The following is a 27,479-nucleotide window of genomic DNA, read 5'->3' as shown; positions in this document are numbered from 1 at the left end:
AATAAATAAGTATGGTTGATATTAACATTTTTGCTGAGATTTTTTAAAAATTGTAAACAGTGAAATAAAAGTGCCTTTTTCCTGCTGAGACCCATTCTATTTCTAGATAGTTGTTCAAATAAGTGAACAAGGAAATGTCCATTAGAGAATCTAGGTGGTATCTATAATAATAAAAGTGTAATATGCTAATTAGACTGGACATCCTTCTGGATGACCTTCCTAAGGGGAAGCCAGGGCTGCGAGGGAAGCCCGGGTCCCGGGTGCCAGAGGGAAGCCGGTGCCGGCAGCCAGGGGAAGGAAGGCCTACTCTTGCACAAATTTCATGCATCGGGCCTTTAGTGTATAATATAAAACAGTACATATAATAAGCTTACTAAAAATTTAATATTTTAATATAGTATGGTAGGCTTACTATAAAATACTTTCATCTTTTTGTGTATTTGAATATTTTCATGATGACATGTTGGAAAAAAAAGGTAGTTTACAAGAATGACATTGTTGTAATAAAAACCACTGAGGCCTGGCTGTTGTGGATCAGTGGATGAGTGTCAACCCATGAACCAAGAGGTCACCTGTTCAATTCCCTGTCTGGGCACATGCCCAGGTTGCAGGTTTGATCACCAGTAGGGCCGTGCAGGAGGCAGCCGATCAATGTTTCTCTCTCACTGATGTTTCTCTCTCTCTCTCTAGCTCTCTCCCTTCCTCTCTCTCTCTCTCTCTCTCTCTCTCTCTCTCTCTCTCTCATTAATTAAAAACATATTTAAAAAACAGTGAGGGTGACTCAGAAAAACTAGAAGCCAAAATTCCTCTTCCCAATGATAATTCAGGTGAATTGCTGGAATGATACTATCCCCTTATGTCTCAAGCATTCCATTTCTTTATGGGGAAGTGCATGGTCTGAAATTCTGGGTTTCCCACCTTGAAATTGTTTGGCATTAACCATTTTGTATGAGCAGGCTGTGGCACAAAAGGACAAGGACGTCTAGATGATCTCTCACTAAAAGATCTTTGGAGTTAGCCATTCAGAAATAAAGGGGTGGGAGGGGAATCAAGAAAGTGACTGCTTTTGACTATTATGTATGTGCCAGAGGCCCTGTGGTTACAAGAATGAATAAAATACCTTCTCAACCTTGACAGAGCTTGTACTTTCTGTCAGGACTCCCTCAACAGTAACTAATTATGGTACACAATAAGAACTCCCATAACATTGTGTCTGAGAGCATAGTGGAGAAACAATTATTAATAGATCCTCATAGGGTCTTCCAGACTCCTTCAGTTAGTTAAGAAAAAATGGTTGAATCTTGAGATTATTTTTATAGAGTTTTGATATTTGTTTAAGAACACAGGAACCTGGTCTGTTGTTAACTCACTAAGCTTCATGAGAAACGGAGACTACCTCCAAAAACTGGACACCTAACTTCCTTTTCAGCAGAACTTCCAGTGCTTCTATATATGGTGATATAGTTGAGAAAGATTACCTATGTGCCCTCTCTTCTCCATAAATAAGAATGGAGAGCAGGCTTAGCTGGTTTGGCTCAGTGGATAGAGCATCAGCCTGCTGACTGAAGGGTCCTGGGTTCAATTCTGGTCAAAGGCACATGCCTAGTTGTGGGCTTGATCCCCAGTAGGGGGTGTGCAGGAGGCAGTCCATCATTGATTCTCTCTCATCATTGATGTTTCTTTCTCTCTCTCTCTCTCTCTCTCTCTCTCTCTCTCTCTCTCTCTCCCCCTTCCTCTCTGAAATCAATAAAAATATATTACCAAAAAAAAAAAAAAGAACGAGGGCCATCAAGGGCAAGCCAAGGACTTACAAAATAAATTGACAGTAGCCAGGGCCAAGACCTTGACTTTAACCCCCACTGCAGTCTTTTTCCCTCTCCTGCCATATACATCATTCTCGTCTCCCACAGGTTATGTCTTAAGAGTTCTCTGTTCTCACCCCAGCAATTTGGACTCTGTCCATTCGCCTCTTCCAGTAACGGATCCCATGGCCCACTTTTCAGAGCTGTTTCTGCCTTACCCTGCTGCCTCCTGTTTCCTTAGTAGGACTTTTTTGTCCTTTCATGAATGTTTTGTTGCAGAACTCATTATGATGGAATCAGACCTGTGTAAGAAGTCATTTTTGTAACCATTGTCAGTTCATAGAAGGGCATGTGGTTTTAAAGACTGAAGAAACCTCCAGAAAGTTTCTCAGAAGTCTTTCACCTATCTGTTAAGAGATTATTCAAAGAACTTTTTTTCTACATTTATTCCTTTTTGTGGAATATATGAATGAATAAGTGAATGAGCAAAAGACAAGACAATAGTCATGTGTAAAATTTTTGACAAGCTATAGATAATAACCTCTAACACTGGTATAACTCTTTACAAGCCATGAAACTTTTTCACTTACATCATTTACTTTAATCTCACACCATCCCTATAAAGTAGGTATTTTCTCTATTTTATGTGTCATCAGTGAGATCCAGATATGTTAAGGTCCCACTGGTTAAGTGAAGAAACCAGATTTGACCTACAGGTCTTCTGATTCTAATTCTATAGCCACTTCATCCTGCTCAGATTTTTCTGAATCTAGGGACACATTGGTTTTGGTAAATGAAATACAAGCAGAATCTTTTCTTAATTCTTAATTGACAGACTAGAATTTACAGCTACTGCAGGGAGAGAAATGTTGGCTCTAATGAGTGAAAGCTATTTTATATAGGTCGCCAATGCAATTCTAGCCAGAATGCCTACGAAATAAAAAGCAATAAGATTTATTTTTAATCTATAGATAAATGTATCATGAGGAGAATGAACTGGGATTGTAATGTGAGGATTATCATTTATTTCACTGTATGAGGTTAATATGTTCAAAAAGAAACTGCCGATCTTTCTCTTCCTCCAAACTACTCCACCTATAGTCTTTTTTTATATCAGTCATTGGCAACTCCTATTTTCATAGTTGCCAAAGAAGCCAAAATTTATGAACTCATACCCACCTCCTCTTTTTCCTTTTTTTTTTTTGTTAATCCTCACCCAAGGATTTTTTTTCCCCATTTATTATTAGAGAAAGTGGAGGGAAGGGGAGAGACAGCAAGAGAGAGAAACATTGAGTGAGAGAGACACATCCATTGGTTGCCTCCTGCATGCATCCTAACCGGGGCCAGGGGTCAAGTCTGCAACCGAGTATGTGCCCTTGACTGAAATCAAACCCAAACCCTCAGTCCATGGGCCAATGTTCTCACTGCTGAGCAAAACTGGCTAGGGCCTCTTTTTCTGTTATACATCACATCTAATCTGTCAGGAAACCCTGTTGGCTCTACCTTCAAAATATATCCAGAATTTTACTCCTTCGCACCACCTTCACTCCTTTGCCCTGATCCAAGCCGCCATCCCCTTTCACCCTGCTTACTGAGTAGGTAGCCTCCTGTCTCATTTCCTTTTTGCACCCTATTCTCCCTGCCTTATATTCTGAATACAGCAGCCAGTGTGTTCCTTTTAAAACCTAAAGTAACTTAATCTGTTGTCCCCTCAGAAGCTTTCTTCACTGGCTCCTATTTCTCTGAGAGAAAAGCTGAGGTTTTTATAGTAACAACTTTATCGGCCCTTTAAGATCTTACCCCCCCCCCCTTCCTCTCATACTGCGCTCACCATTGCTTACTCCACTGCTGCCACGCTGACCTCCTTGCTCCTCCTTGGTTACTCCTGGTGTGATTCCTGCTTCCAGGCCTTTGCATGGTCTCCTTTCTAGCAGCCACACAAGTCCTTACTCAAACGTCTCCATCCTAAAGAGGCCTATCATGACCACCTCATTTAAAATCTCAGTCCTTCCTCAGAATCCCTGGTCTCCTTTACCCTGCTCTTATTTTTCTCATACCATGTGGGAGCTCAGTGCCGATTTGCTAGTGAATAAACAATGAATGCATTTAGTGAGTACCAAGCAAAGACTTTGCAGTTATTGAGGATGTAATACTGTGCTGGTTTGGACAGCAGTTGACCAATATGAAGCCCTACTTGATAAAGCTGCCTGTAGAGGTTTTGGAAGTGAGAGAGATCCGTAGGACTGAACAGAGTTAGTCCAGTTACAAAACTCCTCAACTAAAGAGTGATGGTTTTTGTTTTTAAGGGGAAAGGAAACTGTATGATGAAATTGCTTGTGGCTTCTTAAATAATTTTTATCTAGCACTTGACATAACATGGCTTTCCTAAATCTGTAAGGAAACCAGGTATTCTACATTTCACTTATTGAACAAGTATTTTTCAATATACCTATTATGTGCTAGTCACTGTGTAACTAGTTTTCTGTTATGCTGTAGTATACTTGTATTTAATGTATAAAAGTGAAGGCCTCACTGGTTTGTTCGGTTAGCTGCCTGCCAGGCCTGCTTGTATGAATTTCCTCAGCATTTGAAAGTCATATACTCTGCACAGGCAGAGATAATGCTACTCACTTATCATTAGTAGAACATGCACTTGGACTTGGAATTCCTCTTTTGCAATAGTAGTGTGAACAGTGGCTCACATTTGCAAAAGTATTAGCCAGAATAGGGATGTAGGCTATGTCTATAAATGGAATTTTTTTCGGTGTGAATCTAACTTAACTGACCCAATGCTGAATGAACTAACTTTGACAATACATTATGTGGGCTCATGATATGCAGAAATTGGAAAAGCTCACTAGTGGGCTATGTCTGTCAGTTGGTGGCCAGTGCAGGCAGATTCGATCCTTACTTGTTTTTCTCATGCTCTGGCCAGGCCAGTTCTTTTGGGTTAAAGCACCATTTCCCTTTTAATGTAGTAAGCACTTTTCCCCCTATAAAATAGCCCAGTTCTTGGAACGGAAACAGCATTAGGTCTTTGTAATTTGGGTAGTTTTTAGCACTGGATTGTTTAGTTTGTAAAAATATTTGATTTAGACTGAGCCTGTGGCCTGATGATGTTTAGAAGAGTGCCAAAGTGTAACTTGTAGAAGATGCCAGTAAAAACCATAGTTGGAAGCGGTGAATAATGGTTGCATCATTTTCCTGGTAGGTGTAACCAGGCCTGAAAATCCATCACTGCCATTTTAAAATGTGTTCCTAAGAACAAAGTCGACTGGTATTCTGCAAACTATGTTAAATAGCGAAGTCAGATACCTGCCATTGCCTTGCGCCGCTGTCGCATCGTCTTCACGTTGTTAAGGAAGCTTTGTTTCATCGCTGTGTGTTATTGCCAAAAACAGCAGTAAACTTTTCCCCTGCCCTTTAACGAGCATTTTTATTCCAGTGAAAACCTTGAAATATATATTTTTTTCACTGTGATTTAACTTTGATGTCAGGCAAATTCTTGTTAACAAAATTTTTGTATAGTGTCTTAAAACTTTTCCTAAAATAACCTCCCTTAAATAAAATTTAAAGTCTAATAAGTAGGGAAAAAATAAGTACATTTGGTTAAAACAAAACAAAATTTTGTGAGTAATGTGAAATAATCAGATCAACACAACAGATCAGATTTCTCGATTAATAAAGTACAACAAAAGATTTTAGGACTCAACTGAAGTACATTCAATGTGTTTAATAGCACGAGTGGTGTTGATTAGTGCAGGATACTTCTACAAATACTGAATGTACCTCTATAATTCCCTGGCCCTTCTTATGAATGAAATGCACCTCAGAGCAAGCATATTTGTGTGTTTGCATGCCTGCCTTCGGCTATATAAGAGAAGCAGAGGTGCGCAGTGAATGGAATCAGAAAGCCAGTATGGGTCTGGGACAGAGTTGGGAATAGACAGAATGGGAAATGAATTATTGGCATCTGATAGATTTGAGTACACTGATTCAGGCATGGAAGGCAGGTGGCAAAAGGAAATAGTGTGATTCCTGTTTTTTCTTCAGCCCATAGACCTAGGACCTCTCTTTCAAGGGAGGGAGTGTTCCTCCCTTTTCAAAAGGTTTACGTTGTAGTAGGCATGCCCTCTTCGTTGAGGAAGAGTGTATGCACAGGTGCAGTGGGAGAACAGAACATGGGACTCGGCCTCATGGGAAATTAAACCCATGAACACAGGCTACTCTATCCGCAGCAGTTCTTAGGAATATTTCTGTACAACCTCAAGCACAGTTTATACTTGTTTATAAAAGAGTAAAAAAACAGAGTGAGAGAGAGTGAGAGACAAGACTAACTCCTTTTACTTTTTCCCTTAGTTGGCAAGCATTCCCACCAATCTGACTGAAAATGTGTCTCTTTGATCTGATGTTTGTACTGTCCTTATTTCATTTTTAACTTTACTTATACCTGAGGTGAGGACTGCAAGAAGCACTTAAACACCAGGGGCTGGAGGAAGCTGGATAGAACCTACAGGAAATCCATTTTCAGACCAGGCCTGTTAGTAGAGTGACCCTAAAATTTATCATCTGAACAGAAAAATTTTTAGACTAACAGTGGACACTATTAATAAATAAGACAATAGGTGTGAAATATGACTGACTGGGGCCATCTCAGACATGTGGCCATTTGAATGGAATGATTGGTAGGAAGCTGTGTATGCTTCAGCTCCAAACACCTTACTTTCTCTAAGGTTTCTGTAAAATATCAAGGGGAGACAGAAAAACAATAGATAAAATCAACAGAACCAGAGCTTGGTTCTTTGAAAAGATTAGTAAAATTGGAAAACCCTTAGTTATACTGACCAAGAAAGATTCATATTATTAAAAACTGAAATAAAAAGGACATTAATACAAACCTTACAGAAATAAAAAGAATTAGAAGAAAATACTATTACACACATATACAAAAATTAATACAAAATTGATCAAGACCTGGATTTAACAGCTAAAACTATGAAACTCTTAGAAGAAAACATAGAAGTAAACTTCTGTGACCTTAGATTACGCAATGATATGTTAGACATGGCACAAAATACTTAAGCAAGCTAAGTAATTGAGTAATAGGACTTCATCAAAATTAAGAAAGTGAAAAGCCACACCTGCTAGAATGGCTACCATCAATAAATCAACAAACAAGTGTTGATGAGGATGTGGAGAAAAGAGGTCCCCAGTACACTGCTGGTGGGAATGCAGACTGGTACAGCCACTGTGGGAAACAGTATGGTATTTCCCCAAAAAATTAAAATTGGAACTGCCTTTTGACCTAGTGGTCCCACTTCTGGGGGTATAGATCCTAAGAATCCCCAAATACTCATTCAAAAGAATATATGCACCCCTATGTTCATTGCAGCATTATTTACAATAGCCAAGCTTTAGAAAGAGCCCATGTGTCCATCTGTTGAGTGAATAAAAAAGCCGTGGTATATTTACACAATGGAATACTACATGGCCACAAAACAGAAGAAAATCTTACCTTTTGCGACACCATGGATAGACTGGAGATTACTATGCTAGGTGAAATAAGCCAGTTAGAGAAAGACAAATATCATATTTTCTGACTTATATGTGGAATCTGATGAACAAAATGAACAACATAGAAACAGAGGCATGGATATATGAAAATGACTGACAGCTGTCAGAGGGGAGGGGTATTGGGACATGATGGATGAAAGAAGGTGAAGGGATTAGCAAAAAACATATATACATAATACATAGACACAACAGAGTGATGATGGCCAGAGGAAAAGCAAGGTGGGGGTCAGGTGATGTGGGCAAAGCGGGGTGGAAATGGGGATGGAAAGAGACTTTGCTTGGGCGATGGGCACACGATGCAGTGCAGATGATGTTTTGTTTGGTTGTACACTTGAAACCTGTATGGTTTTGCAAACCAATGTTACCCCAACAAATTCACTTGTTTTTAAAAAAACTGATGAGATACCATTTCAAATGGATTAGATTAGAAAAATATTTAGCAGTAGCTAGCAGAGTTGAAAATATATACTCTGTGACTCAAACAATTCCACTTCTAGAAAAATTCTTGTCCCTGGACACAAAGAGATACAAAAAGGATGTTTGTTGCAGTGTTCCTTGTGATGCGAAAAAATTGAAAAGCACCCATATTTCATCAGTGATGGATGCACAAATCAATTTATGATGTGGGTTGAGTTGTCCAAGTCCTAACCATTATCTGTGAATGTGACCTTATTTGGAAATAGTCTTTGCGGGTGTAATTAAGTTAAGGATCTCTAGATGAGACGATCATGGATTGGGGGTGAGGACTAATTTCAAAGGTGATAGTGCTTATAAGAAAAGGAGGAGACACAGAAGTAGGGATGGGAGTGATGCATCTCATCCATAAGTCAAGGAATGCCAAGTATTGCCTGCACCATCGGAAATGGAGAGGCCTGGAAAGAATTCTGTCTCGGAGCTTTCAGCAGGAACCTACCCTGCTGATGCCTTGATGCCGGATTTCTAGCCTGCAGAACTATGAGAGAACCAGTTTCTGTTGTTTAAGCCACCCAGTTTGTGGTACTATGTTATGGTGGCCTTGGGAATCTAATAAAATGCCCAGATCACAGGGATACCTAGAAGAGGTTATAGTTATGGGGTTCTCCTCAACCAAGAGAATGGGAACATGAAGCTAACGATCTTCCACAGTGCAAATCAGTATTGTCCTGATTTGAGGCTGAAAGAGCCCTTGCAAACCATGTAGTCCAACTCCCCCATCTCAAGATGAGGATGCCCAGACAGGAGGAATAACTTACCCAAGGCCCACATCTGTCTCACTCCAGAGGCTGTGTTCTTCCTGCTTCAGCTGTGGCACTGGCACTAGGATATATCCAGTCTTCTCAGATCCACGTGGCAGGACTGGAGGAAGGAGCCCAGAAGCTGGAATCGGGAGGCTTGAGTGAAGGTCTCTGCCCTCCCACACTCTCCCAGCATGGCAGGGAAAGGTTGTGTCTCCTCTAACCCTTCCATTCCTCTTGCTGACAGGCCAGCACTGGCATCTCTGGATTGTAAAGATCAAATGAGAAAATATATGTGAAAAGATCTTTATTAAAATGTAAATCACTATACAAATAGTAGTACCATCATCCAGTCTAACCTCAGAAGAGTAAAATTAAAATTCATAAAGAGAGTGTATTAAGCAGAATCATAACATGACCCCTAATGGCCTTCACATGTGTATAACCTTCTCCCTTTGAGTGTGGGTGGGACCTGTGAGAATGATGAGCTGTCACTCCCATGATTATATTACACTATATCACAAAAGGGATTTTCCCTGGGTGCGTCTGACCTAGTTGCTGAGTGTGGTCCCTGGCCAGCAGCTCGAAGGAAAATGAGGACCTCAGTCCTATAGCTGCAAAGAGGTGAATGGTCTTGGAAGATGACCCTAAACCAGACGATAACTGCAACGTCTTGATTTTAGCTTTGTGATACCCTTAGCTGAAAACCCAGCCATGCCATGGTGGACTTGTGACCTAAAGAATGTGAGCTAATAAGTGGGCATGTTTGGGGGGGGGCGGGGGGGGAAGAAAGTGAAAAGACAATCCACGGAATGGGTGAAAATATTTTCAAATGGTTTATCTGGTAAGGAAACTTGTTTCTAGAATGTATAAAGAATCCTTGCATATCAATAATAAAATTGGACAAAGGATCTGAATAGACATTCTCCAAAGAAGATATACAAATGGCCAAAGGATACATGAAAAAACTATAAACATCATTAGCCATCAGGGAAATGCAAATCAACACCACCATGAGACACCACTTTACACCCGCTAGTATGGCTATGATCATAAAGACATAATACCAAGTGTTGGTGAAGCTGTGGAGAAATTGGAACGTTTATATATACAATTGATGGGAATGTAAAATGTTGAAGCTGTTTTAGTAAATAATCTGGCAGTTCCTCAAAAAATTAAACAGAGTTATATATAACCCAACAGTTTCACTCCTAGATATATAACCAAGAGAAATGGAAACATATGCCCACACAGACTCTCGTACCTGTTCAAAAATAGCTAAAATGTGGAAGCTGTTCAAAAATAGCTAAATGTGGAAGCAACCCAGGTGTCCATCAACTAATGAATGAATAAAATATGTTATATGCATACAGTGAAATATTACTCAGCTATAAAAAGGAATGTAGTACTGATACATGGTACAACAAACCAGTCATAAACGACCACATGTTAAATAATCCCATTTCTATGCAATGTCCAGAATAGCTAAGTCTGCAGAGACTGAAAGTAGAGTAGTGGTTATGGGGGGCTGGATGGGAGGGAGGAAAGGGAAGTAGTGAAGGAAAGTGACTGCTACTGGGTATGGGGTTTCTTTCTGGAGTGATAAGAAATGTTCTAAAATTGATTGTAGTGACAGTTCTACAACTCGGTACATGTACCAAAAAGCATTGATTGGTATACTTTAAGTAGATTAAATATATGATATGTGAATTGTCTCAACAAGGCATATATTTAAAAATTATATCGTGGCGTGGTTGACCTGCAGCAGATTTGAACTTTGTGGCCCTCAAGTCACGTGCATATGCATTCATGACACAACCATCCTGGGGCAACGTTGCTTTTATCTGGTTGACATATTATGTATCCTCTGCCACCCACTAACCCCATCGCCATAAGATTTTCTTTTAGAAGGGATACTGTGGCTAAAACGTAGTTTGAAGAAGTCCCTGGAAACGATGAACTCCAGAACCTCTTCCAGCTACAATAAACCGTGATTCTGATGCATTGAAATGAGAACTTGGATTTGGCCTAGATCACTCTTATTTTAACTCTATGTCGACAAGAGGAAAGCTGTGAACAGACAGTTTTTTCCCACGTCGCTGCACAGGTGTGACTTAGTGGAAACTGGAGCTCAGCCAGGTCTTCAGTTCCCTGGTGCAGTGCTCTATCTCCGGGCTCCGCTTCCTGTTCTTGAGTACAGTGATTTGCTAAAATAGAGACACCTGGTCCCAGCACCTTGCAATGGAATTTTCCTTTCAGCATTTCAAAATATATTCCTATATTGATGAAGGCTCTCTCTGGGAAGCCATCTGTCTGAAATCTGTAGTAATAAAATAAAAAAATAAAAAAATAACTCCCTAGGCCCTTAGATATTGATAGTGGTTTCTTCAGCTTTACTCCTTTCTCCTGCTCCTTTTTCCTTATTGTTTTATTCATTCATTTATTTACAAAGCACCACTAGCAGTGAACAAAATTAACTAGTTCTAACAGTGATGGGTCTTGCCATTTAATAAGGAGACATATTAACAACAACAACAAGCTGTAGAGAGTTCAAATTTTGGTAAGTACTATGAAAGAAACAAATAGGGTTCTGAGATAGAGACGCTGTAGGTTATGATTTTGAAATAAGCACTGGAATTACATTGCCAACGTCTGAATCCCAGGTTCACCATTTACTAGCTGTGTGATTTTGAGCAAGTTAACTTCTCTGAGCCTCAGTTTCTTTATCTTAAAATGTGGATAATGATAATATCTACTTTATAGAGTTGTTCTGACGATTAAATGACTTGATATAGAAAAGTGCCTGCATCTACTAAGCGTACATAGAAAAATGCTTGACCAATCTAAACATCCAATAATTGTTGTCTATGCATTGGTATCATTGCTTTGAATCAGCTAGTTAGGTTATCTTTGTTGCCATCTACACCATCATCACTGTCATCCACATACACTTACCTCACTTCCTATACATTCTTTGTTCACAAGATTTACAGAAACTGATGTTGTGTGGTTCTGAACTCTAGAATCCTATAATCTACTTAAGAGATAGAGTGTAAGGATGAAAAGAAAATAGCAATAGAAGGTAACATTCTAAGTACCAGATAAGGGATAAAGATAATGTCCTATAGGATTGTGGGCTAGAGAGAAGTTATTGTGGGCTTATAAAGGGAAGGCTTAATAGAGGAAATGGATTCTTAAGAAGGAGGGCACTCCAGGCTGGGAGAACAGCATGAGTGACGATGTGGAGGCAAGAAGGTAATTGTGAAGTTCCATAACGGAGAATTTGACAAGAGGAGTGGTGAGGGATGGGTTAGAGAGGAAGTCCCAGAATTATTGGTTAAATTATTCAGTAGGAAGTGGTCTGCCGTGACCAGATTCTGAGCTAAGGTGATCAAATAAGATTTTTCTCATTCATCTCCTGAAGTCCACTACTTCATACATTGCTTTCTTTCACCTCCCCTCATAGTCATCTTGCCAGTTGCTTTCTAACTGGTGGTGCTACCTACAATCTCTCTGCTCTCTCATCCTCTACTCCTACTGCCCATTTTCCTCATATTGAATTTTCTCAACCGCCATTTTGTAATCTGCTTGCTAAGAAAGTTCTTATAGTTTTCCATTGTCTAAAGCAGTATATCTCAAACATTAGTGTGAATAAAGATTACCGGGAGTTTGTTACAAGTACAAGTCGCCAGGTCTCACCTTCAGGTAAGACACTCCTGGCACGGGGCCTGAGAATCTGTTTTAACAAGTGCATTAGGGATTCTGATATAGGTGGTCAACAGGCTCTGCTCTGAGGAAGACTGGCATAAAACTAAGAATTCAAGTTTCTTAACCTGCCATCTAGAATCCTCCTTTATCCTGCCTTTCCAACTTCATCTTTCACTGTTCTCATCAATACATTGTTTGTTTGAGCCAAATAGGACATTACCTTTTCCATACACTTATACATGCTCTTTTTTTTTTTTGTCTTTTGTCCCTTTTTCATTTATGTCTCCCTCAACCTCAGTGTTCTTACTGCCATTTCAACAAGTACAAATTCTAGCTTCTTTCAGTCTTGGTTCAGATGTGCCTGAAAGATTTAGAAGGCAGATTTCAAGTTTAACTGATCCTTATATCTACTCCCTCACCAAGGGACCTAAATGAGTACCTTGTAAATTATTCAGTTCATTTGTTCCTTCCTTAATTCCTTCTTTAAATATTTATTGAGCGCCTACTATGTACCAAGCACTGTTCTGAGTGCTGGTGATTAAGTAGAAAAATAGGAAACACTCAGAAAGTCTGTTTTCATAGACCTTACATTCTACTGGGACAAATGTCTGTAAGTAAATATTAAAAGTGTTTTAAGAAGAGTAAACTGGCAGTGCTATATGTGATAAGTTAGGAAAGGAAAAGATCAGTGAAAGAAGCTAATTAAGGAACTCTTGAACTAGCCAGTATAAAGGGCCAATAAAAATAGAAAATACAAAGGAAACAGTAGGAATAATTAATAGTCATTCTTTCATCAGTACTTGGTGGGACCAAGAAGGTATATTTAACATTTGAGCTTTTTGAGAAGGAACAAATAAATAAAATGTTAAGGTTTAGAGGTGGTATTTGGGGGGAAATATTTTTAAATGATATGAAGATCTTTTAGATGTGTGATACTGATAATAAGACATCCAAATAGAAATGCTCAATAGAATTAGAAATTTGGAGGTCTTGTAAGAGCCCAGCCTTCTCCAATTTAACTTATGAATATTGTTTCAATTTCAGCTGTCCCAAGGCCAAAATCCTCCTAAGAAATACTCTATGTCTCACTCATTTGATTTTCTAGGGATGTGGCAATACTCTATGTCTTAGCTTCATTTCTCTATTCTCCAAATGTTTGGCTAGAATGAGGTCTAGGCCCAACCCCAGAAAACTACCTCTAATTATAGCTCTCCCTTAAATAGTTCTTAGCTGATTGGGGGTTTGACTTGCTGGAGGAACAAGGAAGACATCATAATTGCACTAGAGAATCCTTTAAATTTTGGTATGGTGGTGACTGTCATCATCTCCCTATGTGAAGGTCACTACAGTCATGTATGTTTCTTGGGAATACAGGCAAAGTTTTGAAAGGCAGAATGTTAAAGAATTAGCTAACACTTAGATGGGTTGAAATGCTGCTTGCAAGTCTGGAAAATCATCTTTCTCCATTTTTGTAGTTGCCCAGGCCAAAAAACTCAAATTATTTTTGACTCTTATTCTGCTCTCATAATACCCAACATCCATCATCAAATGTATGTGTGTGTGTGTGTGTGTGTGTGTGTGTGTGTGTGACATAAAATTATATTGTCAACATGTCAACATAGTACAGGTCTACCAGGTTTTATTGAAATTTGCAGGTATTGCTTTTTTTTCTTACAAATTAAAAGTTTTTGGAAACCTTGTATTGAACAAGTCTATCAGCACCATATTTCTAACAGCATTTGCTTACTTCATGTCTCTGTGTCACAATTTGGTGATTCTCCCAATATTTTAAACATTTTCATTATTGTTTTTGGTATGGTGGTCTATAACCAGTGAGCTTTGATGTCACTATTGTAATTGTTTTGGCGAACTAAATTGACAAATGTATGTGTTCTGACTATTGCACCAACCTATTAATCCCTTGTCTTCCTTCTCTCCTTGGGCCTCCCTATTTCCTGAGACACAACAATATTAAAATTAGGTCAGATAACAATGCTACAGTGATCTTCAAGTGGTCAAGTGAAAGGAAGAGTCACACATCTCTCACTTTATATCAAAAGCTAGAAATGGTTAAGCTTAGTGGGAAGGCATGTTGAAAGACAAGATAGTCTGAAAGCTAATTCTCTTGTGTCAAACAGCCACTTTTTGAATGCAAAGTAAAAGTTCTTGAAGAAAATTAAAAATGCTACTCTAGTGAGGACACGAATGATAACAAAGCAAAACAGCCTTATTGCTGATATGGAGAAAGTTTAAATTGTCCAGATAGATCAAACCAGTCACAACATTCCCTTAAGCCAAAGCTGAATCCAGAGCAAGGCTCTAACTCTCTTAAATTCTATGAAGGCTGAAAGATGAAGCTGCAGAAGCAAAGTTTAAAGCTAGCACGCGATGGTTCATGAGGTTTAAGAAAAGAAACTTTATCTCCATAACATAAAATTGCAAGGTGAAGCAGCAAATGCTGATGTAGGAACTAGAACAAGTTATCCAGAACAAGCTAAAGCAACTAATAAAGGTAGCTACATGAAATAACAGATTTTCAATGTACATGAAATAGCCTTCTATTGGAAGAAGATGCCATCTAGGACTTTCATAGCTGGAGAAGTCAATGCCTGTTTTCAAAGGACAGGCTGGCTCTCTTGTTGGGAACTAATGTAGCTGGTGACTTTAAGTTAAAGCTCATTTATCATTCCAAAAATCGTAGGGCCTTTGAGAATTACGCTGAATCTATTCTGCCTGTGCTCTATAAATGGAACAACAAAGACTGGTTGGCAGTACATCTGTTTACAACAAGGTTTACTGAATAGTTTAAGTGCAATTTTAAGAACTGCTTAGAAAAGAGATTTCTTTCAAAATATTACTTCTAATTGACAATGCACCTGGTCACCCAAGAGCTCTGATGCAATGTGCAATGAGAGTAATGTTGTTTTCATGCCTGTTAACACAACAGCCATTCTGTAGCTCATGGATCAAGAAGTAATTTTGGCTTTCAAGTCTTATTATTGAAGAAATACATTTAAGGCTTAGCTGCATAGGTAGTGATTCCTCTAATGGATTTGGGCAAAGTAAATTGAAAACCTTCTGAAAAGCATTCACCATTCCAGATGCCATCAAGAACATTCATGATTCATGTGAAGAGGTCAAAATATCAACACTAACAGGAGTTTGTAAGAAATTGGTTTCAACCTACATGGAGGACTTTGAGGGGTTCAAGACTTTCAGTGGGAGAACTAACTGTAGATGTAGTGGAAACAGTAAGAGAACAGGAATTATAAGTGGAGCTGGAGATGTGACTGAATTACTGCAATCTCATGTCCAAAGTTTCACAGCTGAGGAGTTGCTTCTTATGGATGAACAAAGAAAGTTTCTTGAGATGGAATCCACTCCTGTGAAGTTGATGTGAAGATTGTTGAAAGACAACAAAAGACTTCGAATATTGCATAAGCTGAGTTAATAGAGCAGCCTCGGGGTTTGAGAGGATTGACCTCAATTTTGAAAGAAGTTCTGTGGGTAAAATGCTAGCGAAACAGCATCACTTGCTTGAGAGAAATTGCTCGTGAAAGGAAGGGACACAGTGTGGCAAACTTCATTGTTTTCTTGACCATTTTGCATTTCAAGTCCATTGCACTATTAAGGTATTGATATGACTCACAGAGGATCATTATGTAGCTTTAGTTCAGTTTGGATTTGATCTGTCATCATGAAGTTAAAGGATAGCCAATAAGACTGTCACCCCATCCTTTAGCAGTCACCGCCCTGATCAGTCAGCAGTCATTAACATCAAGCTATGATCCTTAACAGCAAAAAATTCCAAATTGCTGAAGGCTCAGATGATGGTTATCATTTTTAGCAATAAAGTATTTTTAATTAAATTTATTGGGTTGACATTGGTTAATAAGATCATATAGATTTCAATGTACATTTCTATGATACATGATCTGTATACTGCATTGTGTGCCCACAACCCAAAGTCAGATCATCTTCTATCACCATACGTGTTTCAATTAAGATATGTACATTCATTATTGAAAATGCTATTGCACACTTAAAGTGCAAACATAACTTTTATATGCACTAGAATACCAAAAAAAATCATGTACTCACTTTAATATGATATTTGCTTTACTGTGGTGATCTGGAACTAAACTATAATATCTCTGAGTTACGCCTGTAGATGCTCAATAAGAGTTTGTTGAATGAAGGATGTGAAATAAAATTTTATATCACATTTTGCTCAGTAGTTTTGGCAATGGCTCTTTTTTCAAGAAGCTCCATAAATATTTTATCCCAGTAAAATTATTGTAGCTAAAGTCCGCACATTAACCATACTTGATTGAATGTTACCTTAAAAATAAAGGGATGAGGGGAAGTAGGGGAGTGTAAAGGGGGAATAACTGGTGATAGGAGGAGATTTTATTTGGGGTAGTGAGTACACAATACCATGTACAGAAGATGTGTTGTAGAATTGTACTCCTGAAACATATAAGACTTTATAAACCTATGTCACTCCAATAAATTCAATAAAAGGATCATTTAAAAATAGAAATTTTAGCCCTGGCTGGGTAGCCCCTGGCTGGGTAGCTCAGTTCCATACACCATATACCAAAAGGTTGATTCCTGTTTAGGGCACATATCTAGGGTACAGATTTGATCCTTAGTTGGAGTGCATATGGAGGCAGCAGATCTCTCTCTCTGTCTCTCTCTCTCTCTCTCTCTCTCTCTTTCTTCCTCTTCCTCTTCCTCTCCCTCTCCCTCTCCCTCTCCCTCTCCCTCTCCCTCTCCCCCTTCCCTTCTCCTTCCCTTTCTCCCTTCCTCTTTCTCCAAAATCAATAAAAAAGTTGTCCTCGGGTGAGGATTTTAAAAAAACAACTTTAACTCGTTTGGAGAGAGGTAAGTGTTAAAGGCTAAGAACACTTTAATGGTGCTAATTTGGTAATACTGTTGTGAATGTGATCTAAAATTTAGCAATAACAAGAGGCATTCTGATAAGGTCATCTAGTAAGCACATACCAGTTATGGTTAAAATTTATTTTCTAATTCATGGCTTTTTGAGAAAGAGTTCTCAGGTGTGTCCATACTTGGTTACTGTTTTAATGTTTTAGAGATGATGCTTGATATTTGGGAAGTGGTTATCTACATTTTCTTTCTGACTTTGAATCTTTTTTTCAAGTAGTCCCACAAGACCAAGAATATCCTTAAAGTATAGGTTGGATTACCTTCATTAATATACAGAAAGTTACATTCTTAGAGCAGCAGGAATTACTTGGGACATATCAGCATATGAAAATGTACTGATGTTGTAGGGCTAGCCAACTGGGGCTATTGTTACAAACATTTACCTGATTTAAAGAATACTGCACATTTCTAAGAATTGAAGTGAGAGATTGATAGAATCAAAGCAGTTTTTGTGCAGTAGCAAAGAACAACAAAGTCCTTCTAATGGAAAAGAAGAATTGTTTACAGGGCGCAAACAAGTGTTTCTCTTTGACATCTTGACCATTTGCATTTCAAGTCCATTGCATCATTAAGGTATTGATAACATGTAACAGACAGTTATTATATAGGTTAAGTTCAGTTTGGCTTTATTTGATCGGCCATCATGAAGTTAAAGGTAGCCAAACTGGTACAACTACTATGGAAAACAGTATGGAGTTTCCTCAAAAAATTAAAAATGAAACTGCCATTTGACCTAGTGATTCCACTTCTATGAATATATCCTAAGAAGCCTAAAACACCAGTCAGAAAGAATATATGCACCCGTTTGTTCATAGCAGTTCAATTTACAATAGCTAAGATCTGGAAACAGCCCTAGTGCCCAACAGTAGATGGATGGATTAGAAAGCTGTGGTACATTTACACAATGGAATACTATGCAGCTGTAAAAGAGAAGGATCTCTTCCCCTTTGAGACAACATGGAGGGACCTGCAGAGTATTATGGTAAGCGAAATGAGCCAGTCAGAAAAAGACAAGTGTCACATGATCTCATATGTGGAATCTAATGAACAAAATAAACTGACGAACAAAATAGGTCCAGAGACATAGAAGCCTGGAACAGACTGATGAATCTCAGAGAGAAGGGGGTGGGTCAGGAAGAGATTAACCAAAGAACTTATATGCATAGATGCATAACCCATAGACAGACAATAGAGCTGTGAAGGCCTAGGGAGGGGGAGGAGTGGGGTGGAGGGAATCAGTGGGGGACAAAAGGGGAACATGTTTTCAAAAATAAAAATAAATTTATATATATGTATATGCACACACATATACATATAAAAGTTTGTAAATTATTCTATAAATTACTCACGTCTTGATGAACTTCAGTAAAATCAGATGCATAGTAGGAAATACTGGGGTTCAGATTTGCCTGGTAGAGAATCTACAGTTAATTGAACAGGTTTGTTTATACTTAGTAAATAGAGCATAAAATAATATTAGCTCAATATTTTTGTTAAATAACTATGTGGCCAAGGAAACTAACTACTGGATAAAGTTAATTATGGATATACTTAAACCATTTTTATTATTATTGAATATTAGGGGAAAACTCATTTTAAAAGCATGCTCCTGCTTTATGTCCATAAACCCTACAGTTTCTTTAAAGGAGGATATGTAATTTGAGAGATAAAATAATCAAATAGGGATTTGTATGAATTTTTATTGATAGAAATTTATCCAAGTTCAACTTTAATTTTCTTATCAGAAAATCAGGGTCATAGTTTCGAGGCAAAGGCCCCCTGGAATCGTTAATGAGCGTATTCCTCTGCATTGCTGCAGAAACGGAATGCACTTCTCTGTGACTTACAGAGAATGCGTAGGCTCGATAAACTTTCATCTCTTCAGGGTCAGGGCTGATTCAATCTTACGGCAAGTTTATGAGAGTGGCTGATGTGATACAGTTGTTTCTAGTAAAATCAGACTAGCCCTAAGGAGCCAGTCTAAGTCAGTCCCTGAGTAAAACTCTATGAGAAACAGACTCCGACTCAGACACAATTGTAAACGCTGATATAATGAGGACTTGCAGCTGATTTAATCCTATTGAAAATCTTTAAGCAGCCATGGGACAAAATGGTTTCCACATTGACATCAGCGGAATGAACTTTGGATTTCATCAGTATGAAGAGTAGTTACCTTGTACACACGGTAGCTACTTTTTAAGAATTAACATCATGGCCATTTCAAAGCAAGTTGTCATTTCTCATGTAGAGCCATTGGTTTTGATTAAGATCCCAAAGTTCCCAGAATGTGTGAAGTTTTATATAAAAAAAATTTAAAAAAAAGAAACGGAATCCATTACAAAAAGCAAACAAGTCAAACAGACTTGGAAGTTAGGATAAATCTATTAGCTCTAGTCTCCTTGAACAAAAATGACCAACCTATTCCAATTTTATGCATAGAAAAAGAGCGGGAGGGAGAAGGAGAACTTTTTCTGGGTTAAGACCTTGTATACAAAGTTTCGCCTGGAATTGATTTTTTTTCTCTCATAAATTTAGAAGCCCCTGAAAATAAGCTTATGCTGTGAAATCATATACCATGTATGTGTAAAAGAACAAACAGACAAAAGTCTAAAGGGCAACACTGCAGATAAAGTCGCAATAAATAGGATTTGAACTTCCTCGTGTGGGTACGTTGGTGCGTATACACTCTTTGTTGTTGGGTTTATCATATTGAAACAGACACTGATAATGATCTAGGTATTATAGACACTTTAGCACCAGCACTGGTGCCTTTTCATAATTTTCAACCTAAATTAGAACAGTAGACCCAACACAGACTACGATAAAACACACCCTTGCCCGAACCATCTCCATGCTGCTTTTATTGCAGTTAGCACTGGTCTGGAAATGTGAATATTTGAATTGATACTTAGCAGGCAGTAGTGGCCTCAGACTGTTACTTCAAAGAGCCGGAAAGTAACTTCATGAAAGGGAAAACTTGAAACTAGTGTTCTTTACCATTCTATCTGTTAAGCAGTGATGGGTATCATTAGTTCTGCTCTTTTGCATAATTACTGCAGTATTGTGAAAACTTTTTTTGCCTTCCGACTGGGAACAATTATATTATGTGGGATCTTGTATAACATTTGGCTTAGAGAAGTAAAATATAAAAAGCCCTTGTTTTCTAGCACTCCATATCTGTAGTACCCACGTGCATAGAGTGCTTGTTTAAGTTTATTTTTAAGTGAAAAATAAGGTGAATTGGTTACACTGAAGGAGATACTGCATATCAAAGTCAATTTATTCTTTATACTTTTTATTTAATATAATGTGCTTAGATAAACTTTACTCAGCACCTCCCTGATTTGCAATGGTATGAAATGTATAAAATGATAAAATTTTATGAATAGTAATGCTGACAACACTGAAAATCCAAGACTTAAAATATACTTTTATTGTTTGCTTGCTTGATTAAATTAATTGATCAAGTTGAAATTAGTCCCGATTGTTACAGCAATTTGCTACTTATCTCAAGCTTCCAGTGTAGACTTTCTGTGTTAAAAGCATAACACAGCCTCTCTCAGTAGCTCTACCCCATCCTATACCGAAAACCGAATTTCTAAGAGATAAGCTAGAAGAGTATGTTCGCAAATGTTTAAACAGGGAGGCACATATTTTTTCAAGTTTGTAAAAATTTTTCTTTGTAATTTTAGTATGTAAAACCATTGAATTACTGCACCCATTTTTTTATTGTACTTGGTTTTGTAAGGTAGACAAAATTTTATTTCTTTAAAAACACTACTACATTTTAGCAAGGGCAGTAAAATTAGAATAAATGTCACAGTGACACACAGATGTGATTGTCACTTTGATCTTGTGGTTTCACACTTGACTTTTTCATAATTTATAAGATGTTTAAATACTCTCATGATTGGTACAAGATATTTTGATAAGATTAAAGTATAACTATTGCATGTTGGAAATAATTACTTCAGTGTTGCTGTTATATAACCATAATTATGATAAGAAGGTAAAAACATGTTGATATGTTTATGTTTGGTGTATAGTTAAGGTTTCCTTAAAAAGACAAAGAATTTTTTTAAAAATAATGTGACTTAATATATTGAAATAGATTCTGAATTACCCTTTCTTGTCAGCCATCAAAACAAAAATTATATTTATTTTAGTCCTTTTAATTCTCAAGTGGTTGGTTCCCGCATATTTTTCTTTAAGTATCCATTTATTTGTAGCATTTTTATTAATGAGGCTGACTTTTGACTGTGCTCATAAAAAGGTCAATATGGCCAAACAAGAAGTTTCAATCCATCAAGCTTATATTTCTCCACTCCAAAATGCTACTGGAGAAATGATTTGTAATTAGTTTTATGCATCCTTTGATCTTGTCACATATTCAAGTGTGGTTTCACCAGCACTCCTAAGATACTGTGGCTCTTCCTGGACTCCAGGCCGAGCTAATAAACGTGCCCATTGCAATACATTAAAAGGAGGAACTCGCTCCAGTGCCCCAGCTACTAGGACACCTTTCAGCACCTTTCCCAAGGTGGCTCGTGTCTGTACCCTATACACTGGGAAAGGATGGGAAAGTGCGCTGAAATGATCTAAGAAGTAAACTATCAACTTGACATGTTTTCCTAGCTATTGAAAACCTTCTCATATTGAAACCCATTGATTGTGAAACTGTAGAATTCCTGCGATTTAAGTACCATCTGGTTGTGCTCAAGGCTTTAAAGCTGTTATCTCCGCATAAAATTTCGGAGTCCTATACTTTTTTCTTCACCAAACTATCCATTTTTAAGCCACAAATATTTTTCCAGCTCTTTCAGATTTTATCTAAAAGTATATTTTAACAGTATTTAAATAGTTCTTGAACAATAACAATTTATCTTGAGAGATGACATGCTGTGTTTTTTCATTTTATTTTAATTAGCCATTGTGGAACCAAATTCCCTTTTGTTTTAGTCTTTTGAATATTGTTTAATTATAGTTATCTTGCCAGATATCTTAAAGGTTATTTTACCAATACAGTTTCATTTAACATAACGCATATGGAATCAATAGCCAGTTTCCTAAAGTGAATGCTTGGAAAATCTTACATTCATATGTTAAGAGTACACATCCTTTCCTCATTAGTTGGAAAGTACAGGGATTTTGGCACAGGTTCTGTGTGGAAGCATTGTGCAGCTTTTATATGGATTTTGTTTTTAGCCTTTGATGACACTGTTTAGAATAGGAAGTATCTAATAAGTAAAGCATTTTGTCTCAAGTGCTGCCAGTGTGTTTAATATATGCCTGGAGGTCTGAAACATTATCTTCTTCACTACAGTAATATGCATTTAATTCTCTGAAAGCAGAAGGTCGAACTTTTAAAAGGGACACAAAGTACATTTTCAAACAGAATAATTCAAAACATATGGAAGAGGGGACCAGAGTAATGTACAGTTGGTTTTTATGGTTAAATCATGATCATGTTAATGCACACCAGTAGCTAATTAAAGAAAACTTTTATTGTTCATTTTAAATGAGTTAGGTAAAGAGTGGGAGAGCTGATGTAACAACACTACCCAGAGATACGTGTGTCTGCTGCATCCACTAACAGCAAGGCGGTTTGCTATTTTTGACAACTTAAATTATTAGTCCCCTTGGACAATAATAAAGCAACAGTTATTTTCAGAGTTATTGCATTGTGAACTTTTCTTTTTCCACAAAGGAATAGTAAATTGATGCCCAGGTTTAGGGCATAGCACAAAAAATTAATTGTAAAACGTTTCTCAGTAGCAGCCCAGGTACTCTTCAATATAATAGGTACATGTACAGTAGACTGGTAACAATCCAGTGGATTTGTAAATGTCTCAGAAATCACCATCTTTGTTATTTCAGGTCTACCAATAGTGTGGAGGCTTAGAAAAATGGAGAAAATCTTGACTTTTAACCCAGTTTTAAGAATTTGGTTCTCTAGTATTGGGAAATTGGTACCTTTTTTTTCCTATAAGAATCGGAGTCTTTCATCTCAGGTCATTGGTTCAAATTCCATTCTGCTCAGCAGTGATGAGAATTGGTCACCATCTGACTTCTGTTCAGTAGCCGTGTGACCCGAGCCAATAGCTGCCATCCTGCCCCTGCTGGCTTTAAATTTCAGGCTTGGGCCACTTGACATTCACCAGAGTCTAATGTGGTAGGTCAATACGTAATAGGGCTGGACACTAAACGTTTTATCTCCACCTGCAGGTGGTTGGTTTTGTCCCCATGTTACCACTGATGGGGAACTCTTTCACTTTAAAGAAGGAGAGACTGGATTTTAAATAAAATCTGTAAACAATAAGAAAATATACTCTGTGCATAGAAAGTACTTAATAGTCTCATGTAGTAAAGTACGGTCACCTTTTTTGATTGAGAGAATAAAAGTAGTTGAGTTCTTATTTTGATTTTGCCATAGAATTTAACCTAAAGAAATATTTCAGTTATGCTGTATACAGATACTTGGTTTGTAATGCCTCAGAACATGGGCGATAAATCATAGACTACTTATGCACTTCACTATCTTATTTTTTCACCTATTATTTGAGACTTCCTAGTTGGCCATCGATTTGGAGATGTATTCTGAATTTTTATATTAGGGATAACTGAAAGATTTAAAATTAAGCTATCATTTTGATAATTGCCTTAATTTTTACTTTACTGAATTTTTAAATTATGTTTATTCAGGTATTCAGTCAGCACACCACAATTATTAAGCTCTACTATGTGACAGGCAGTATGGTGTGTGCTAGGAATACTAATGCGTTCCCTTCTTACCCATAGCCCCCTAGATATCTGCCTGGGAACTTAAATTTCTTAAGCCTCAGTTTCCTCAGCTGGAAAATGGGGATAACAGTACCCCCTTTAAAGGTTTGTAATACTTAGTGATGAAAATATTTGTAAATTGCTGACAACACTTAGCAAATAATGTACTGAGTAGTATTTTTCTAATCCTCACCTAAGGATATATTTTTATTGATGAGAGAGAGAGAGAGAGAGATTGAGAGAAAGAAACATCAGTTTGAAAGAGAAACATCCATTGTGCCTCTTGTACACACTCCAACCAGGGATCGAACTTGAAACTGCAACCTTTTGGTGTGTGAGACCATGCTTCAACCAACCGAGCCACACTGGCCAGAGCTCAGTGGTATTTACTTTTACCTTTAATTACTCAAGCTCTCTGAGACAAAACACAGTGTAAAAAGTTCTGTCACAATATCAGTTTGTGTTAAAAGCATAGAAGCTGGAGAGACTGGCATCTTCTGGAAGGGTTAAAGAAGTCTTTGCAAAGCAAGGATCTCCTTTTTTCACATAGCCTTTATTGAGTGCCTACTACTTGTGTTCAATACATTAACTCATTTAACGCTGCAGCAACTCTGGCAGTTGGGTACTAATGTCTTGTATGAAGATGAGGACCCAGCTGAGGCTGGGATGGTTGCTTTAAGTGCAATCAGCCCACAAGGTGGAGGATGCAGGTCAGGAAAGAGCCCATGAATATGTCTGGAAAGACCTTAAAGAGTACAGTACATGGAGAAAGCTGTTCCCACATATCTTAAACCAGGGACCCAGTGCACGAATTCATGCACCTTGAAAGGAACTGTGGGTCACGAGGCTGCGGTGGGCACAGGGGCAGGTCTTGGCCCATCCTCTGTGCCCCCGCCATGGCCCCCGGTCCCCACTGCTGTTGCCTCTGCTCCCATGCATTGATGCTGATGGTGCAGAGCAATTGGGGCCGGCCCCAGCAGCGGGTGCGAGCAGCGGCTACTGCCCAGATAGCCCCTCAGGAGCAGGGGAAGGTGGAGAAGCCCTGAGGGGGGAATCAGGGCCAGCAGCCACCGCTCGCACCTGCTGACAGCACCCAGCAATCGGGGCCAGCGCCGGGAGCCGACAGCAGGTGTGAGCGGGGCCAGCGCCGGCAGCAGGTGCAAGCGCCGGGCAGGACCGTGGTACACAACAGCAGAGAATTTTCAGTAACCACCAGAGGCTCGCCCCAATGACAGCAACCAGTGTCCCGGCTTGGTCTGGCGCCCCTGCTTACCTGCTCCACCATCCCTCTGCAGCCAACACCCACCATGTTCCACGCTCTGCCGCCTACTGCCAATGCCCACCATGTTCCGCACATGCCCCCTGGTGGTCAGGGCTCGTCATAGCGACCTGTTGTTCAGTTGTTCTGCCATTCGTTCTATTTGCATATTAGAGTTATATATATATTAAAAGGCTAATACGCAAATGAACCAAACTGCGGAATGACCAGTCTCTATGATGCACACTGACCACCAGGGGGCAGACGCTCAACGCAGGAGCTGCCCCCTGGTGGTCAGTGAGCTCCCACAGGGGGAGCACTGCTAAGCCAAAAGCTGGGCTCATGGCTGGTGAGCACAGCAGTGGCAGTGGGAGCCTCTCCTGCCTTCATGGCAGTGCTAAGGACTCGACATCCCCCCAAGGGTCCCGGCCTGCGAGAGGGTGCAGGCCGGGATGAGGGACCCCCAACCTCCCCCCACCCCAGTGACGAATGTCATACACCGGGCCTCTAGTATTTACATATTAACATTCATCTATAATCTGCAGTGCAGTTTTTCTCATTAATACTTAATAGTTTAATATTTTATCAGAAACTCACATATCATCAAACATGTATGGATCCTCTCATCAGTGTGCCCAGCACTGCACCAGCTCCTTAATGATGGCCAGAAGTGAAATTATATGTCCCAGTCCATTTAGCAGTCCTCCATCTGGTAAAGAGACAGAAACATAACAGCTGCCCACTTGGGGGTATTTGCTATATGCCAGGCACTGTGACTGACCTCGTTAGCTACATCAGCTCTCTGAATCATCAGACTAACCCTTTGAGATAGGATTTTTTATCCCTGTTTTACAGATGAGGTTATGTAGCCTTAGAGAAGTTTGTAATTTGTCTGAACTCATACAATTAGAAAGTGTTGGACTTGACCCCACGTCTGTGACTCCAGAGCCTATAAATTGGTTTAATAGGATCTGATACTGCCACAACAAAACATTTTAAGAGCAAATACATCCTTAAAAAGAAGCATAAGTAAAGTAAAATCACCTAGAAGGAGAGAACAATTCTCAGACAAGTGTCGTTTGTTATGCGTATTGATGGATATTAAATGTGTGCCAGCTACAGCCAGCTCAGAAGGGCCACTCCCGACCTGGGAACAGCAAGAGTGGTTTCAACAAACTCGGCTCTTCAAAGAACAGGGGGAAATTGTTTTTGTTTCAAATAGCTCATGCTGGATTTTTCTAACAATAATCTGTATCTCCCTCAACAATTTCAAAATCAATAAACAAATATTATTTGAAAAAATTTAATGACTCTGACATTGTTGTCTTGACTTAACAACCCTTTAACATTTTCACAAGCAACTTATAATAGTTTGTAGCATGTGGAAAAATGGTATTATATTTATGAATACCATTAAGGAAGAGCCTGTTAAAAGAAAGATAAGCAATACCCAGTACTTCGGGGAAATTTTTTCCATTACCAGTAGTAATATTAAATTAGAATGGTGTTGGCAATATTCTATAACCTTAAACTTTTCTTACCATTTTATTTACCTAGCAATTCTACTTCTAGGAGCCTGTCCTGAGGAAATAGTATCCGATGTTTATCAGAGATGTTTGTTGTCAAAAATTGAAAACTTGAATGTCTGATTTTGTGGGAATGGTTGAATAACTTCTTTCCAACACAAAATGAAATATTGTGCAGCCTTTCAAATTGGCATTTATGAAGAGTATATTAGCTTGGAAAAACATGGGGTTACAAAAGTTGTCTCTGCAGCATAATGTCAACCATAAAGGGTAGGCAAAAAACTGGGAGGAAATGCACTAAAGTGTTACCATTGGTTTTGTTTGGTGATATGAGGGGGGTTGGGAGGATTGGGGTTTTCCTCGGATTTTCCATGGTTACTTCGATGGAAAAGAAAGTGAAACATCTAGCTTCCAAACAGCATATAGCAGACTGATGGTTGGGATCCCGAAGAAAGTGGAACAAAGGACCAAACGCAAGGTCTTGGAGCTGTGCTGCCAGGGTGGCCATCACCGCTGCCACCGCCAGGTGGTTCTGTTCTCCTCAGAGCGTGTCCTTGATGGAAGGCTCTGAGGATGAGTAGTCTTTTGTGCACCAAGAAAAATCCACCTTCAAGGGCATAGTAATTGCTTACACTTTATTTGATCATTTACACTGTTCAGTCGT

General features: G+C 38.7%; 1 protein-coding gene across 1 annotated transcript in view; it reads left to right on the top strand.

Annotated features, from left to right (window-relative positions):
* VPS13B (vacuolar protein sorting 13 homolog B) overlaps positions 1-27,479 on the top strand; it is a 583,949-nt gene that overhangs the window by 369,361 nt on the left and 187,109 nt on the right. The gene's annotated exons all lie outside the window — the stretch shown is intronic.

This window comes from Myotis lucifugus, unplaced genomic scaffold (assembly GCF_000147115.1).
Source record: "Myotis lucifugus unplaced genomic scaffold, Myoluc2.0 scaffold_294, whole genome shotgun sequence".
Classification (NCBI taxonomy): domain Eukaryota; kingdom Metazoa; phylum Chordata; class Mammalia; order Chiroptera; family Vespertilionidae; genus Myotis; species Myotis lucifugus.
Note: the sequence above shows the minus strand (reverse complement) of the source record. Positions and strands in the feature narration are given on the sequence as shown.